This window comes from Lissotriton helveticus, chromosome 3_1 (assembly GCF_964261635.1).
Source record: "Lissotriton helveticus chromosome 3_1, aLisHel1.1, whole genome shotgun sequence".
NCBI classification, from domain to species: Eukaryota; Metazoa; Chordata; class Amphibia; order Caudata; family Salamandridae; genus Lissotriton; species Lissotriton helveticus.
Window position 1 is genome coordinate 740,455,776 of NC_136061.1, and position 15,365 is coordinate 740,471,140.

The 15,365-nt window shown below is 45.6% G+C and overlaps 1 protein-coding gene across 1 annotated transcript in view; it reads right to left on the bottom strand.

Annotated features, from left to right (window-relative positions):
- Positions 1–15,365, bottom strand: part of PARVA (parvin alpha) — a 267,872-nt gene that overhangs the window by 107,905 nt on the left and 144,602 nt on the right. The window lies entirely within an intron of this gene.

Consider the following 15,365-nt stretch of genomic DNA (forward strand, 5'->3'; position numbering starts at 1 on the left):
TTGACCAACCATAAAAACAAATCATCTTTGACCAGCCAAACAGGGATAAAACTTCATGGAATATTATGGAATTCAGCAAAAAACTTGCTGTTTAAATTAAAAGATGTATTTCCTGGAACAAAGTGCCCTCACCTTGCTTGGGCCTGGACTCTTCACTAAGATGTGGCATCTATTGACTTTAGCATCTTCTATTGACTTTTCCATCTTTTATGTAGATCTTAGGAATATTCCACTGATGTATTTATGTAATAAAATCCTCGATTCTGGTGTGGCACCCTCCACTTGGAGATCAGCAACAATAGTCCTAATTGTTAGTACAGGTGGATGTCGATGCGCCTTTAACTAACATACAATTGCTCCTTTGGGTGGAATGTAGACATTTTTGGGTAAAATACTCGTGACTATACTCGTGAACAGTGAGCATGAGTTGCTGGCTTAAAGACAGGGATAGGTACAATGGAAAGAAATATCCCACCTTTTGTCACTAATGAAGAAGTATATGTCCCTGAGGAGAAGAAAACTATTCTTATCCTACTCTTACCTCAGAGCAGATTTCGATAGTGCCAAGAGTCTTTAAGGAAAAGCTCCTAGTGGCAGAGATCATCAGTGGCCGGACAGGTATTCCAGCTTGAGTTTATTCTGGTCAGCAGCATACGTAACCCTTAAAAGCTGATATGGGGATTAGGCAAGAATGTCTGGTAGCACAGATACTTTTTAATGTGCTGTTTAGGTATAAGGATAAATTCCTCAACACACTGAAGCGGTCCTTATAATAAAGGTACCCAAGTCTCCAGTGTCCTTTGTGAAGATAATGCTGTAACAAGGACTGAAATAGCCGAGCATATGCCCTTGTCAGCATTTGAGATCCGATGCAAAGTAAATAAAAAATGTTACCACCTGTTAGACCCAACATCATTGACAAGATATTCCCCCAAACCTTTTGCCTTGATCCTTCCTGTTTTGCTGTGTTTGTTGTTGTTGGCTTTAGTACTCTGTGGACTTTACCACTGCTAACCAGTGCTAAAGTGCTTGCCCCCGCTGCCTAAAACATGGTAAGATTGACTTAACCCAGTGGTGGGCGGTACTTGTGAAGTCACTTGAAAGCTGTGTGAGATTCCGTGGAGTTCCACGAACAGGCAGAATTAGGCAAATCATGTTGTAGTTCTTCGATGGAGCACTGTGATTGCCTGTTACAGCCAATCCTAGCACTGCTCCTATGCTGTTTAGCATTATAAGCAGCAAGAGAGCAGTGCTTGGATTGGCTCAATGCTTTTATCCAGCAAGGAGCGCGGGCAGGAACTGAACATGGTCTGCAGCCCGCAGACAGGTATGTTTATTTTTAATCTTAATAGATTGAAAGGATGCAAGCGTACCACCACTGTATGAAGAGAGCAGCCGCACCTGATGTCTATGGGAACTAAGTGATGAACACAGACTGCAGCTGCAGAATGACGTTCGTCTTCACCACACAGGATCCATATGTCGTAGACTCAGAGGATTTTAAGAAGATATTATGCACATAACAATGGATTGTTTCGATATATTCAAACAATTCTTTTCGATGGCTAGGGTTTTATTCTTTTTATAACGTTTTCCTTCATTTAAAGAAACACAAGTAACCCCATTGAATTACAATCCAAAGGTACCACCATGTCAACATCTTAAATAAACAGCCAAAGTAGATGTCCTATCCACGCCATCCGCATGCACCACATCCAGTCAAACTCTTTTCTTCTCACCCACCGCATGGCTTATGCACCATGGAGCTTTACTTATGATGCTTAATGGGAGGTAGCCTCTGATCTAGTGAAAAGATAATGCCAGAACCGAGCCCAAATGTCTTTACGGCCGTGAGGTTTTTGGTACTACTTCTTCATAGAGTTCAATTTGCACAGCAATATGTTCGTTCCGCCAGCCACAATTTGTTTGGGGACCGCGCCCCCATACCCAATGTTTTGCTACTAACCATTTGGCCAGCAGGAGCGCAAGGACGGTGAACTTGCATTTAGCATGGGGAATGTGTTGAACATCAACCCAACCCAGTAGTGCTGCACTCTGGGATAGGGGCAGAGGGAACTCAATTAGTCTTTGAAGGATATCAGTCATTTGCTGGCAGTAGCTAAAAATGCAAGGGCACGCCCATGCTAGGTGTCTAGCTCCGCATCCCATCCACAGTGCATTTAGAGAACTCCAATATAATTTTGTTATAAGTTGCTTGGAGGATTTAGCGTTTAGAATTCCTTCCAGCGGACCAAAAGAATCGGGCTCCCCTGGGAATTTCACTGAGGCTGGTTTGCACTGTGGCCTGTGATATAAAAGATGTCTGGCAGTATACATGTTCTACGTGTTTTTAATGAGTCCAATGTGCCAAAATGTCCCCCTTCATTAAAGCCGCCCCAAGTGTCTATTTTTACTGCTTTTTGTTCGCTTGTCATCCTTATAGGGAAGTGTGGATGTGATCTAATGGAGAGCTGGGCGTGTATAGTAGTGTATTTTTCATTTTGCTTTTAACTGCTTCAGCGCTACCGCGTTTACCTGCTGTGCGCTGAGAAAGGAGTAAATGGCTTGTTTGTGACAAAGCCAGCTCGTCATGAGCGCAGGGCAGGTAACGCCCATGACGAGCTGGCTTTGTCATTAGCGTCGAAGTGGTTAAACTTGCCCCCAAACCGAGGTTGTGAAGTGAATGGTGTTTATCTTATCCTGCTAAACTGAACATTTAGACCAAGGACCATTCAAGAGAGAGATGACATTCGCAATGAGTTTCTCTATGGCAAGGTGTACCATGTAGCACTGTGGCTTTAGCCAATAATCAGTGAAGTGGGCCTTAGCAAACATGTTTTTAAAAACTTCATATCGGGGACTGTTACCCCCCTCTCCCCCATCTCGTTTGTATGGCAATATGTATGAGGTTCTACAGGAAATTGTGAAATACAGCGATTTTTACCAGCCTGCCCGCCATGGATAATGGAAGTTTTAGCCATCTGTTTATCTGTTGTATGAGGTGATTAAGCGCACAAGCATAATTAACATGACAAATTTCCGATTTCTCATGGCTCAACCAGATTACCAGGTTCAGTAAATCATTCAGTGGGATGTCTAGGTCCACAGGATGGGTCTCTATAGTAAGTGAAAATATAGATGATTGTATTTCTAGCAATCATTCAGAATCTGATGAATTCCCACAGTATGGGGTTAAGGCTTCCCTGAGTGATATCATAAGCATAGAGTGATATCAAGAGGGGCAGTTATGAAAACACAGAGCGTATGGCCCATGGTTTTTTCAAAGCTTGGAAGCTAATAGTTCAAGCGCTAACGCAAATAGGAGCAGTGAAAGCGGGCATCCATGGTGGACACCGCATTGTATTGTGATTGGAGAGAAGAGTCATCTATTTGCATATAAGTTAGCCACAGGAGACTCATAATAGGTGTGTGCAAGCTTCAGGAAGTGTGTGAGGGTCCACAATGGGGTCAGAATGTTTTGGAAGTATCACCATGCGACTGAGGCAATCGTTTTGGTAGCATCTAAACAAATAGTCTCCAGATCTAGTTCGGATTTTATTTGAGGGTAAACGGCAAAGAGGGTTTGTAGATTATGCATGGTTGACCTTCTGGGTATAAAACCAGCTTGGTCTGGAAGCATTATGTCTGGCAGCAGCAGAAGCAATTTGATGGCAATTTTTGTAAATATTTTGGTGACCCAATTAATGAGAGAGAGGGGTTTTACATTACTTGCAGCTTTCTGCTTTTTTGTTGGGTTTCAAGAGAGCAATAAAAAGTGCTTCTCGCACAGTGGGGGGAGGATGCGTATTAGAGAAGGGATTCCTGGTTGGCTGAGGTATGCACTCAGGCTAGACAGGGACCATTACTCTAGTCAGGGTAAGCTAGATACACAATAAGATAACCTGTGCTCACCCTCTATTAGCTTGGCACAGATCAGTCAGGCTCATCTACAAAGGCAATGTGTAAAGTATTTGTGCAACACAAAAAGTAACACACAAAAAAAAGACTCCAAACAGGTTTAGAAAAATAGAGAATATTTATCTGAGCAAAATTAAGACTAAAATGACAAAAATCCAAAAAGTAGAATTTGAGATCTGAATTTTTAAAGATTAAATCAAAAATAGTCCTTAAAAGTCACTAGCTATCAAAAGGTTACCTGATGTCGCGCGGGACAGATGACAACCCAAAGTTCAGGCCCACCGTGATAGAGGTCAGGCAGGTTACAGGAGCCACAAAAGGTCTGCTGAGAAAGTACCTTGGATGGAGCAAAGTGTCTACCATGAGAGCTTGATGTGTCAGGTAGCTGCTTGGTCATCGAGCATCGCTGAAGTGAAGGCAAAGCATTATTGTTGAGCCACGCAGGCTGTGGAACTGCTGTCATCGGGCAGCTGCTGCATTGACTCAAAGGGTGATGCAGCAGAATTTCTCACGCAGTTGATGTAATGCATCGATTTTTGATGAAAATATCTGGTTTCCAGATCGTTATTTTTTGCCTTGATAATGGAGAGTGCTTTGTCCATTTATATAAGTTTTTCTCTATCCCGTTGAAGGCTGTCTTCAATCGTCAATATTCCGTTCTCCGCTTCCATCAGGCAGTCTCCAGGTTTGTCCATGCTGGTGGTCATGGCATCCATGTGAAAGTTGAGTGCATCTATCTTCTTATCTATGGATGTGAGGTTTTATTGCATTTTCTTCAGGAGTGCCGTGATGTCCAGATCATCCTCTGATTCATCGTGGTCTCCCAGGCCAGCTGCAGCAGGTTTGCAAGCAGAGTCTTGTTGATTTACTTTCTGCAGCATTTCAAAATGGATTTTAGCCTGTTTGGGGCCCCTGGACTGTCCCATGGCGGAGATCAAACTTGGATAGAGGGATTTTGTAAACTCTGAGTCAGAAGCCCGTCCCCGGCAAATTCACTGCCACCTGCATCAGTCCCTAGAGGTCGCAGAGAGCATACTACATCCTAAATGCTCACAGACCTGCCTCTCCCTAGACCTCTTGAGGGCAAGAGCAGTTTGTAATTAGGAATAGTCTGTGCCATGCACCAATATCTGCTGGTAGTTTCATGTTATGCGATACCAACTGCCTGCCTCTCTATGCCCCAGTTTGCAGCCCTCATCCCTCCAGTATCAGAGAGTTTTCACCTCAGGGACTACAGTACGGTCTAGCAGGGAGGTTCACCAGACCATCCTCAGGCAAAGACAGCTCCATCCAGTTGATCATGCTGGAGTTAACCCAGGGAAACCCTCTTTAAAGTGGGGGGCACACGCATATCCCATGTGCACCACTGGCTTTGGGGTGCAGCATGCATGGGCGGCAACATCCTACCTCCATTTCAGGGGTGCCTCTGCTTCTACTGCCCATCTGCTTGGCTGGCTCTCAGAAGGTGATCACCCCCATGCAAGGCAGTCCGCCAGTATTTTGTCCGCTTCAGTGCCCGTAGTGATTCGTGAATTGCAGCTGCCTGTGATATCCAGAAGCCATCTTGGGAGCTTTGGGATGTTTGCGTATGTCATGTTTTCCCCAATCAGTATTATCTTTTCCATGTCGGAGTGGGAATCTGCACCCATTAGTCTTTTTCCTTCCTACATGTTATTTCATTTGGCTATTATTTCCTAAGTGGCGAGAGCTCTGGGTCTAATCGGCCATTTTGGAAGGTGATCAAGCTTTACCCCAATGGATAGTATTGTAGAAAAAATTGAGGATGCATAAACGTTTACCTAATCTGTCAACAATAAACTAATCTATTTGTTCACTTTTGAGTTTTAAATAGTTCTGACATGTCACTTAGAGGCTACTTCAGAGGACATGTGAGTGGGAAGGAGCAAAAGGTAAACAAGAACAGATCTAGATGGCCAGAGGACCAGTTAAGATAGTAGAATGCAAGTATTATAGTGCGTCAGTGGACCTGTCAGTAAGGTAGGTTTCCTACTCAGGATTGTGAGTATTGAAGGAATCTCTGAAGAAGGAGGTTTTCAAATCATTCCTAAAAGTACAATCGTTCTTTTGATCCATCATTCTAAGATTGCAAGATTATTTGACAGGTCAAGATTAAGGAAATGAAGGTTGGTCCTACTTGTCTTTTTCTTTTGGGTTTCCTTGTTTCATTCCAATGTCAAAAGGAGCGGCCAAATTTTGCAAGTAAAGTTACCTTTCTCATGTTGGGTCTATTGTATGGTATTTTGGATTTGATCTCCTATTGTACAAGAAGCAAATTGAGGTTCTTCCAAGGGAGGTGAGTATTATTTGAGGCCAAGGTATAGTCTTAATGCCTTGTTTTAAATTCCTTGCAGTTTTTTAATTTGAGTTTTAGGATTGTGGGTAGTCTGGGGTGAACACTGGTTTAATTTCATTAATGTTGTGTAATATTCCCGAAGTTTACACCACATTGAATAATTATGCACAGGTTGTTTAAAAATTTTGCACGAGCGAATGAGAACAACATAAATGACAAGACTACAAGTGGCTGCTGTTTGCGGGGCTTGTGTCTTTGCACTATTTTATAGATTGAAATACATCCTTGCATAAAAATCAGTTGTGAGAAAGCATTGTGCACTAACATATAGCATCAAATGGCAGTTTTAAATTTAGTTTATCCATCAACTATTTCTTGCGCTTTTCTGAAATTTTTCTTAAATATTTATTTTTATTTATTCATTTATTTATTGAAGTTTTGTATAGCGCTAGCTGGACCCGGAGGTATCAGAGCGCTTCACAGCATGTACAAATTGTATGCAAACAATATCTGAACGGAAAATAGGAGCAAAGAAGAAAATGCAGACAAAGCATATTTGGTTAAGTAAATCAGCGTCAGAATGACAACAGTACCGGAGCGTGATTCCCAGAGGTGGGAAATCAATATAACCCTTCTTCAGTCCATTCTAGGTTCATCTTAACGGTCGAGAGCGCTCTAGGAAGAGGGCTTTTAGAAGTGTCTTGAATTTCGGGAAGGAGGGGGTCAGTCTGATGTGGGGAGGGATGGAGTTCCAAATTTTGGGCGCATTACCCGCGAAGGATTTCGTTCTGGTTTTTTGTTTCCGAGCTCTTAGTGGGATGAGTAGAAGCGTGTTGGAGCTTCTGAGGTTCCTGGACTGACCGGCCCTTTTGAGTTTGGCAGCCAGATATTCCGGTTTGCCTGTGTGCAGGGCTTTATGGGTGAGACAGGCTGTGCGAAAGCTGGCTCGTTGGTCAATAGGAAGCCACTTCAGTTCCCTAAGTGCCGGAGAGATGTGCTCAAACTTTTTCGTTCCTGTGACCATTCTTGCTGCTGCATTGAGGGTCGTGGACAGGGGACCTAAGTGAGAACTTGCTGAACCGGTCAAGGTTGCGATTCCATAATCGATTCTGGAAAGCACCAACGCCTGTGTGGCCTGTTTGAGATCTTTGGGAGGTAGGAAGGGTTTTATTCTGTACAGGAGCTTCAGGTTTAGGAATGCGGATTTTGCGCCTTTTGAGATGTGGTTTTTCATGTCCAGTTTGGAGTCGAGGGTGATCCCTAGGGATTTCACAGAGTTCGTTGGCGTGAGAGCCCCGTTGAGGGCATCTAAGGCTTTGAGCCATTCTTCGATTTGCGGGTTTTTGTCTCTGTTTGAGATGAGAAGAACTTCTGTTTTCTCTTGGTTGAGTTTGAGGTGGTTCATTGAGAGCCATTGCTGGACCTCTTTGAGTGTGGCGTTTAGTCTGTGGATGTCTTCAATCGATGTAGTTTCCAGGTAGAGTTGTGTATCGTCTGCGTAGAGGTGGAAGGGAATGTTCGATTTCCTTAGAAGTGTGGTAAGGGGTTCCATATATACGCGCCGGGACACCCCCGACGGGGGTAGCTGCGCGCTTTATAAGCTTCTTAAATAAATAAATAAATAAATATACGTTGAAGAGTTGAGGAGAGAGAACTGATCCTTGAGGGACTCCTCTACTGACTGGCCGGGGGTCGGACTCGAAGTCGTTGATTTTTATTCTTTGTGAGCGGTTGTGAAAGAAGGAGGAGAACCATTTAAGTACCGTCCATTCGATGCCCGCTCGCTCTTGGAGGGCTTTGAGGGGCAGGGAGTGGTCAACTGTATCGAACGCGGCTGATAGGTCAAGTAGGATGAGAAAGCTGCATTGGTCTGAGTCGAGGGACATGTGAAGATCGTCTAGGACGTTTAAGATTGCGGTTTCGGTGCTGCATCCCTTTCTGAATCCAGATTGGTGAGGGTCAAGTAGATTGATATTCTCTAGGTGTTGGGTTAGCTGAGGGAGAACACATCTTTCGAGAATTTTAGATAGGAGCGGAAGGTTGGACACCGGTCTGAAGTTGTTCATGTCCTCAATGTCCAGACCAGGTTTTTTTAGTAACGGCGTGACTTGGCCTACTTTGAGGCAGTCAGGAATGAGTCCCGTACTCAGTGAACTATTGATTATCTTGCACCAGATTGGGGCTAGGGTGAGCTTCATGTCTTTCATCAGGTTCGAGGAGAGCTGGTCTAGGGAGTGGGATGAGGGTTTAGCGGCGGCTATCAGCTTGATTATCTCAACTTCCTGGATGGGGCGGAATGAGGACCAAAGCGTAGGAGGACTCACTAGAGGATTACTTAATGTTGCTAGTGTCGAGTTCCCCGTGAGAGAGGCAGGGTCCCTGCTGAGAGCCAGATCAATTTTGGCGATTTTATCATTGAAAAAGCTAGCAAAGTTGTTACACAGCGATTTTAACGCCGTCATGTTGGATGTTGCCGGTTTGGATGTTTGGCTCCTAATGATATTAAAGAGTTCGTTGGGGCGGTTTTTAGCGTTGTTTAGGGCCAGGCAGAAGAATGATGACTTTTTGTTCATGATGTGCTTATTATAGTTTCTGCGTGCTGCCTTAAGTTGATCGCGATGGAGGGAGGAGGGATTATTCCTCCAGGTTCTCTCAACAGTTCTGAGGTGTCTTCTTTCCTCGTTGATGTCAGTGGTGAACCAAGACCTTGAGGGTGTTTTTCTAGGTTTTTTTTGTTTCAAGGGGGCCAGCTTGTCCAAGCAGAGTGTCAGGTTAGAGTGGTAGAGAGAGGTTAGATCAGAGGTTGAGAGTTGCTCCACTTCGATTGGAAGGAGCGAGCTAAGCCCTTCTTCTAGTTTGTCTCGAGGGACTCTGGATGTGTTCCTGACCCATTTAGGAGGAGCCAGAGTGGGGGGGTTGGGAAGGGCCGGATGGTTGATATGAAAAAGAATAATGTGGTGGCCGGACCAGTCGACAGGAATGATGTAGTCAATAGTGATTGATTTCTTGTCCGCGATGATTGCATCTAGGATTGCTCCTCGGTGGTGTGTTTCTTCTAGGCAATGTTGGAACAGACCGTTATCTAGCAGGAGATCATTCAGAGATTGGATGAGTGGGTTTTTTGATTCATTCCATCTCAGGTTAAGGTCCCCCAGAATTCGGCTACTATCGTTGCTGAGAGCGCATTGGGTGATCAAGTCCTTGAGCTGTGTTCCAAATTCGTTGTGGTTACCGGGAGGATGGTACAGGAGATGGCAGTGAAGTGGGCTGTTAGTACTCGATTTGATGATGACCATTAGGCATTCGAAGGAATTATAAAGGCATGAGGGATGTTCTGAAATGGAGAGGTCGCTCTTGTGAATGATAGCTACACCACCCCCTCTGTGCTCAGGTCTGTCTTTATGGATGATTGAGAAACCTGGAGGCACCAGCATGTCCATGTTGGGGAGAGACAGGGTATTAAGCCATGTTTCAGTGATGAAGGCTACATCCAGGTCATGTGAGAGGATGGCTTCCGCTATTTCTGTAGCGTGTTTGGCAGCAGATCTGCTGTTGATGAGCATACAGTTGAGGTGTGGTTCTTCTTTAGGCTTCTGAGTGTCAGGGAGGGCCCTGGGTATAGAAGTTAGGTACTCTGGCGGTCTGGGGGGTCTGCGTTGGGGAGGGTCCCTACCTATACCAGTAATAACTTGGATTGTGGATTTGGGTGAGGATGTTAGAGTCGGGGTTTGTGCTAGGGTGGGCGAAGTTGATATCTGTAGATTGGGAGCTAGCTTGTGGAGGGGGATGGTAGGGTGGTCGTATGATGCGGCGAGTGTGGTCGCTTCCTGGTGGGAAAGGTTGGGATACCTTCTTCTGGGTCTCTCTGGTCATGAATCCACCCAGGGTTTCTTAAGAGGGGGCCGGGGGCTTGCGTGAGCCATGGTCTGGGTGGTGGGTGGTGGGTCAATTCTGTTTGCTAGCGAAGGAGAAAGGGGGGTAGCCAAGACTGGGGATGACCGTTGTGTTTTACCTAGGGAGTGAAAAGTTTCCTTTAGGCCGTGAACTAGGATCCTGAGCTGTGCTTCTAGCAATTCAAGGCGTTGCATCAGCTTGTCTGGAGGAGCGGGGGGGAGGTGGAGGGAGGGGTAGAGCCCTGTGGTTGAGAGGCTGCTGACCGTGTCGATTCTAGGGGGGTTAGGAAGTGGCTGGGGAGCTGATTCTGGCAAGTCACCCAACTGCAGTGAGGCAAGGGGGAGGGGTCGGAGGCCTAGTTGAGGATGTAGGACAAGGTCCCCTTCGCTGAAGGAGCTCTGTTCTGGTTGAATAGGTGTTAGTGGGGTGACGGGTCGGATTCCCTCTTGGGCGGGTGAAAGAGAACTAGGTATAGACTGGTTAGTGGGAGGAGAGGGACTGTGGAGCTGTGGTGGATGGGAGGGGGGCTGTGGGGGTTGGGTTGGGAGGGTGAGGGGGCAGGGAAAGGTGGTCGGATGGTCTACGGTTGCGGCGGGGTCTAGACTAGGGCAATCTCGTAGCAAGAAAGGGTGGTCTCTTGGATCGGGCCTGAGCGGAGCAGGAGGTTTAGTGCTTGAGCTGGGTTGCTTGAGGGGGGGGGCCTTGTCTGTTGTGCGTTTTGTGAAGCTGCTTTCTTTAAAGCAGGGAAGATGGAGTCGAAGAATTCAAGGTTTTCATCCTTAGCCTGAATTAGTATGGTGCCGTTCTCAAAGATGGTAATCGAGATGTCTCCTCTTAGGGACTGGTGCTTTAATAGGGAGAAGGTTAATTTGCGGCTGTGGGATGTAATGGTAGTTTTAGAGATGTGGAGGTGAGAGTTGAAGATTGTGACCCAGACGTTACTCCTGTCCGTGTGGAAGATGAAGTCCATTTTTCGTTGCCCTTTGCATGAACAGTGATAGATGCCAACAACTAGTGTTTCGGGATGTCGTCTAATTAGTTTGGACTTGAATAGTTTTTTTGCTTTGAAGGGGAGAGTGTGGGGGAAAGAAATCGCAAAGGAGTTAGGTCCATGAGGATATAGGAAGTTCAGGGTGGGGCGAGGGTGCATGACTAAGTGCGAGGTCGGAGGCATCTTACAGGACAGTGGGAAGAGGCAGTAGTCAGGAATGGGGGCTTGGGGAATGAAGGGACGGGTGGTGGCTCGGTTCTTCAGGGGGTGTTAGTGAGGTCAAGCGCTCCGAGAACTCTCTAATGGCGCGAATAGTTAGCTCTGAGGGGAGGGGGAGAGGGAGGGGTGCAAGGAGGGGCGAGCAGTTAGATCAGGTGCTAGGAAGAGGCCTCTCTAAGGGCAAGTCGCTAGGGAACCGGGGGTGTCGAACCCTAGGTTCTATTCAAGTGAGGGAGCGACACAAGGTTCTGGGCTACTCTGACCTAGGCAGGATCTCTGTGGGCTTCTGGAGCTTCAGATTTGACTCCTGGTTGATTTTGCTGGTACCTGGGTGCAGCGGTTAATTTAGGGACAGGCTCCCTTCTAGCCGGTATGTGGGCTCAGTTGGGCTATTCTTTTGGGTCTGGGGGGGATGGGGGGAGGGGGTGGGGTTCTGATCCCACTGGAGGGGGCTGCCCTAGTCCGAGGGGGGGGGGGGGGCTTCAGGCCTCCACCTTTGTGAGGGGCCTCAAAAGGTTTCACGCTTCATTGGGCAGGGGTAGATGTCCGGGCGGAGCGGCCATTTTAGGGTCAGGCGGCCTCTGTGTTAGAAGTATTACTTGCTTCAGAGTCGACTTGGGGGACAAAAGTCAACATAAAATAGCCTGCTGTGTCCACGAGCTAGGGGGAAAGACTGACGAAATTAGCCGACATTTTAAAAAGACAACCTATCAAGACGGGCGGAATTGGCCACCATTTGAAATACGAGTAAGATCCTGCGACAATTGAAAGGGAAGGCGAGTGTCAGCTGCGTCGCGAGAGGAACCTGTAGGCACCAATTGGTTAATTTGATTTATTGATTTTTAACTAATTGGTCCAGGTAACTCGAGCTCTTAAGGAGAGGGCAGATGTCCGGGCGGTGCGGCCATTTTCGGGTCAGGCTTCACCGGTGCCAAAGAGGCACGGTGGGGCTTAGAATCCTCTGCGCTGGCCGTGCTTTCCAGTACTCTTTTCCTGGTGGTGAATAACTGGTGTGCGACCCTAGGTTGACAACTTTCAGGGGTGAACCAACCTTAACCACTGAGTATGTTTAGCTTCCTCTAGCGGGCGGCCATTTTGAGAGCAGGCACTCACCGGAGGTCATGGAGCGAAGCGTCGGGTCTGTGCTGAAATCCGCCTCCTCCTGTAACGGTAGCTCTGTGCCTGGTGTGCTTGCTCTCCGAGGTCGGCGTTTCGGTTGCGACTGTCTCCACGTCGCGTTCGTTTTACTGATCAGCTGCCATCGTTGCCGCTCATGCTGTGCTGCAGGTTGGGGTCTCCGCTAATGACCGATTCGGTCCGAATCTCCGTCAGTCTTTGGCACGGGTGAGTGATTGTCTCTTTTTGGTCTCGCTGGTATGCTTCTGTCTTGGTGTGGAGGGGAGGGCGGTAATTCCCCAAGTAGCTCTGCCGTCAGGACCGGTAGCCTCCTCCATGTTCAACGGGGGGTTGCGAGGACCTCCGATCCAGACCCTGATTGTGAGCTGCGTCACTCAGGGGGTGTGGGGGGGGATCGGGGGGTCGCTCTGGTCGGGATTTGCACTGGATGTGATCCCAGGACCCGGAGCTCAGCCCAGTTGCTCCCTCCTTTCGGCTAATACGCAAAAGTACATTATGGGAATTTTACACAACACTAATTCTGGTATAGACCCAGTTGGAGAGATTCAATCTAGAGAGGAGCAACATTTTTTAAAATTCAATGAGGTGAGGAGAAGTGACACGAGAGGACTGATAGCTATTTTCTGAGCATAGGCAGATGAGACACATGCACATTGTAATGTTTTACCACTGGGCTTATCTTAGGTGACACTTTAAGTGTCCAAGAGGACTCACAGGATTTTATTATTATTTGTTGCAGGTTAATTGCAAGTATGGATTTTTTCGATCTACAAAGAACAGCGGAAAATCTACCAATCTTCAATTTTTTAAAGCCCAGAGATGAAAAAAAAGATAGTAGTCCAAGTAGGGGTGGGGAGGGTAAGATATAGAAGCATGACAACACCCTTTTTCACTTGGTGATAGCTGGCCAGTCTTCTACCGCCTACCTCACACCAACACTTTGACAGGAGGTATGCATATTTCAGGCAACCTGCTGTAAGAGCCCGGTGTGCACCATTGATATGAAGTAGTAGGTGAAATGGTACCACAAGCATGAGCTCCAGAAATGTCCTTAGCAGGGACAAGTGTTCTTGAATAGCGAAAATACCTATCAGCTGAATCCTCACCAGTCCTTACAGCAGCACTCATGGTGTAACATTAATTTAAAGGCACTTTTGGTCCCTTCGAATATGATTTAATGTAGTGATTGCACTTATAAGCCAATACGTAACATGATAATATTTGTACAATACAGCTCGTGCAAAGATATTCAGTAGTTCATAGAAATAATGCATTGAAAATGAATTATGTGCAAGGGATTGGTTGTCGAAGGCCCCTATGGTCAGGAGCAATCAGGAAGCTGGAAATATATCTAATAAAAAGTGTTCATTGCATTCTCAATAAATACCTATACCATGCAGTATGGTATGCCCCAGTAACGAAGCAATGTTAAACAACCAGTAGGTAAGCTATGAAAAGTTCACACTGCGGTGGCAGAGATCCAATCCCACTGAAGGCTTTGTAAAACAACTTGGATATTTGCTATATGTGCCATAAAGGTGCGAAAGAGGTCCAGCTACTCACAGCATAGTCTTGAAGTGAGAACGGTATGTAAGTACAGTGTCTGGGAGGAGTGGTGCACCCAGGAGTAGTAAAGGCCCAGACCCAGGAAATAGTGTGTGGATAGCCTACACACCCAACTGCAGCTGAAAAGGAACAAGGTGACTGTGGTAGTCAACTACCTATGATGATTTAGGGAAACTGATCAGTTTGGAAGATGCAAAAGAGTGACAGGAAAGGGGTCCACGGAAATGAGACGGAGGAGAGAACTAATCAGTGGTTCTGGTCACGGCCTTATTTGAGCCGAAAAAATACAAACAGGGAAAATTCCTTAGAAAGATGCCCTTACCATATCTATTCTTCTAGGATCGCCAGACGTGCAGGGGAGCAGAGTAGGGCTTTCTACATAGTGAAAAAGGTTTTCATCACAGAGAAAATAATATTTGTGATTTTGCACTTTCGGCTCTCTTTTCCACTGTGCTTAAGTGCAGGCTATGTACAATTTAAAACAGGGGAATAGGCAGCCTTACAAAAATCACATGCCAGGTGCAATAGTGTATCTGGACACCTGTGCCTGCATTTGCTTTTCATGCATTCAATTACACCTGCTTCATGAAAGGCAAAAAAGCGCGTGAAAAGTGAGTTTTGGTGGAGTTATTCGACTCCACCCATACTATTAGTCTTTACTATTAAATTTGGCCCGATATGTTCCAGGTAAGTAATTCATTCTTAAGGCTTTGCACTTATTGCATGTTCAGTTCTATTACCGCACAAACAAGCTATGCGAATTTTCTGTATTCAGTACTGTGAAGTCGATGTTTTAACAGATCGATATTTTAGCTTCTTATTTTTAGATGTAAGTCACAAAATATGAAGGATGGATAAGAAAGTATTACTATGTTTGTGATATCAGAAATTGGAATAATGCATGGACATGTTGAAAATTCCACAGTGACAGACCTATAATAAAACAATTGTTACACCCTTCATTGCCATGTTTTACATTCATAAAAGATCAAGAGCTGAAATTTAAGGAAAGTCGTATTTTTGACCAATGGCTTTTGAAATTTGAAGATTTTTCTTTTAGTTACATTTAAAAAATCCTTATACTTTAGGTGCACTGGAAAACAACTACAACAACTTGGGCTTCTGTTCTGAATTTCAAGTAGACTTTTCCAATCAGTTTAATTGAAATGAGCCACATATTGGCATGACTTTTATTGATGCTCTATTTTGTAAACTGATTTCATACAGAGTTGTGTGTACAGATTTAAAAGCTTTTTTGTTACGTGTAGATTTTCTGGGACTCAAACAGGCATCCACCAACAGAAAAAGAAACAAGAAATATATCGG